At 40.4% G+C, this 2863-nt stretch overlaps 1 pseudogene; it reads left to right on the top strand.

Annotated features, from left to right (window-relative positions):
- The first annotated feature begins 2142 nt into the window (after window positions 1–2142).
- Window positions 2143–2260, top strand: LOC126472050 (5S ribosomal RNA; annotated as a pseudogene).
- The last annotated feature ends 603 nt before the right edge of the window (window positions 2261–2863 follow it).

Genomic DNA, 2863 nt, shown 5'->3' with positions numbered 1-2863 from the left:
TTGCTTGCGTTGAACAACAACATTTTACGTTAAAGTAAGAATGAAATATCTTCTACAAGGCTACTAAAATATAATAGATTTACTGGTATACACTACGTATAAAATTACTAATTCATTTGCCGACAGAGTAATACCGTCCATAAATTCAGCGTGCAGAAGGTATAGTTCTGTTTAAAAAAGATCACTGTTATAGATGCATGGGGAAAGAAGAGCAAATTTAAGGTAAAACAACGTCACTAAAAAGAAAAAACTTCCGCTTAGCACTACGAAAGCTTAAGCGCTCGCTAGTGTACGATATACGAGCACGTAATATGGCTTCTACCTAAGGCCATGGCTTGGTATAATTCTCGTTTTGTCAATTTTACTTATGACAAGAGCCGCTCGGCTTTATCTAATCAATTGTACCACCATGTGATGTAACAAGGCCTACTCTTTCTGAAGAAGATATTTTTACAAATATCGAAACCTAGCTAATAAAATTTTGTTTGCAACTGGTCGGCTGATTTTTAAGCCTCTTCAAAATGACCATTGATGAAGAGAGTCATAGTACCGTGTCACGTTTACATGTTGGAGGTATGTGACATTGGCGGCAGGAGGCGTGTGGCCGGTAACCGGTAACTGCTGTGACGCTAGGAAACCCTCGAGCAAAATCTGTTCTGTTCTTGACGTTACCACACGCTGTTTGGCAGAAATGTTTCTGGAATTTATTGCTATTAGAGGTGGATTAGAAAATGAAACGAATTATGTTTGAGGTTCCATCAGACTGATAAGTTAACCTTCCTATTATGAATGGTTCAAAATGACCCAGTTCGTTCACTAAAACTGACATAAAACCGCAACTAATATTCATACTTTAGCAGGAGCTTGGATAATCCTCAGATATGTAATGATTTATGTTGTCCTCAATTTTTATTTCAAATTTAAAATAATTTGGAAGACACACAGCTTTGGCACACTTACTGTGAATGCGTTGTTTTGATCCAGTCAGAAATAGTCATTTAAATTGTAACAAAATTTTATTTTTAATAAACGTGGTTGTTGTCGTATGGTCTACAATGGTTCAGAGGAATTTCATATTGTTGTAAGAACAGGTGCAAGTATAATAACTACATTATTATTCTGGCTCTGTGTGTCAAAATGGCTAGACGTTTTCTAAGTGATGATCAGTTAGAAAGGCTTTTGAATAGTTTATATTATGAAATGATAGATGATCCTGTCAGTGATCCTGACTTTCAAAATTTTCTTGATAGTTCAACTGATGATGATAACATATCGGCTGAAAGTGAGGGGTGTGATGTGATTGAAGGAGAGGAAGGTAGAGTATCGTTGTCTAAGGAAACCAATGTTGTGGGAGATGTATATACGTGACGTAATGTACAGAGTGGTCAGCAAATCCTCCAGCAGAGTGAAGAGCATGGTGAGCATAACAAATATATTGTATGTAACTGTGTTTTATGGGATTACTATTATTACTATTGCATCGCGTCATGGTCTAGTGACTAGTGCCCTGAGCTGTCAACGTTCGCCGGCCGAGGTGGCCGATCGGTTCTAAGCGCTACAGTCTGGAACCGCGCGACTGCTACGGTCGCAGGTTCGAATCCTGCATGGGTGTGTGTGATGTCCTTAGGTTATTTAGGTTTAAGTAGTTCTAAGTTCTAGGGGACTGATGACCTCAGAAGTTAAGTCCCATAGTGCTCAGAGCCATTTGAATCATTTTGTCAACGTTGTGGTCCAAGATGCGAAACTCGCTCCAGCTATCATCCATCACTTCTTGAGGCTTGTACTCATAGTATCTTAACTGTTTACTTATTGTCAGGTTTAGATTTCATTATATTTATTTGTAATTTACTTTACTGCATTGTCTTTAATCCTAGTTTAGTTTACTTCTCTTTATTTTACATTTTTATTTTCGGGCTGCTAACATTCTCCACCCTACTTCAGGACCTACGCAGCTTGATCTTCAACGGATTAACGAAACGAACGTGCGTCATTATCACTGTTCATAACTGAAGATAAGTTGATAGTGGTTTTGAATGAAACCAACAGAGAAACTACTCCAGTATCACAAGTTAAAGATGCGACTTTCACTGCTATTACAAGTCAGGAACTGAAGGCTTATTTAGGATTTTTTTATATTAGGTGGGCAACGGCCTTGCCACAGTGGATACACCGGTTCCCGTCAGATCACCGAAGTTAATCGCTGTCGGGCGTGGCGGGCACTTGGATGGGTGACCATCCAGGCCGCCATGCGCTGTTGCTATTTTTCGGGGTGCACTCAGCCCCGTGATGCCAATTCAGGAGATACCCGACCGAATAGAAGCGGCTCCGGTCAAAGAAAACCATCATAAAGACTGGGAGAGCAGTGTGCTGATGACACGCCCCTCCTATCCGCAACCTCAGCTGAGGATGACACGGCGGTCGGATGGTTCCGATGGGCCACTTGTGGCCTGAAGGCGGAGTCCTTCTTTGTTTCATAGTAGCTGGTGTGTACAGATCTTCTGTAAAATCTCTTGAAGAGCTGTGGGACAACACGAATGCTCGATCAGTTTATCATACAGCAATGTCACTTCAGCATTTCCATACAATTAGCAGATTTCTCAGATTTGACAACAAAAGAAGATCGAACATCTAGGTGACGTCATGATAAACTGTCTGCTATCAGGACTCTCTTTGAAATGTTTCTGGAACTGTTGCCTAAAATGTTTGTTCCTTGTGAAGATGTCACAGAGGATAAGCAATTGCTTCCATTAAAAGGAAAGTGTCCTCCCCGGCAGTACATAGCGTCAGAACGCAGGGGGAAATACGGAACAAAATTATGGTTTTTATCTGACGTGCGATAGAAGTGTATACGGAAAGTTAGAAA

The sequence above is a fragment of the Schistocerca serialis genome, chromosome 3 (assembly GCF_023864345.2).
Source record: "Schistocerca serialis cubense isolate TAMUIC-IGC-003099 chromosome 3, iqSchSeri2.2, whole genome shotgun sequence".
Lineage (NCBI taxonomy): Eukaryota > Metazoa > Arthropoda > Insecta > Orthoptera > Acrididae > Schistocerca > Schistocerca serialis.
Note: the sequence above shows the minus strand (reverse complement) of the source record. Positions and strands in the feature narration are given on the sequence as shown.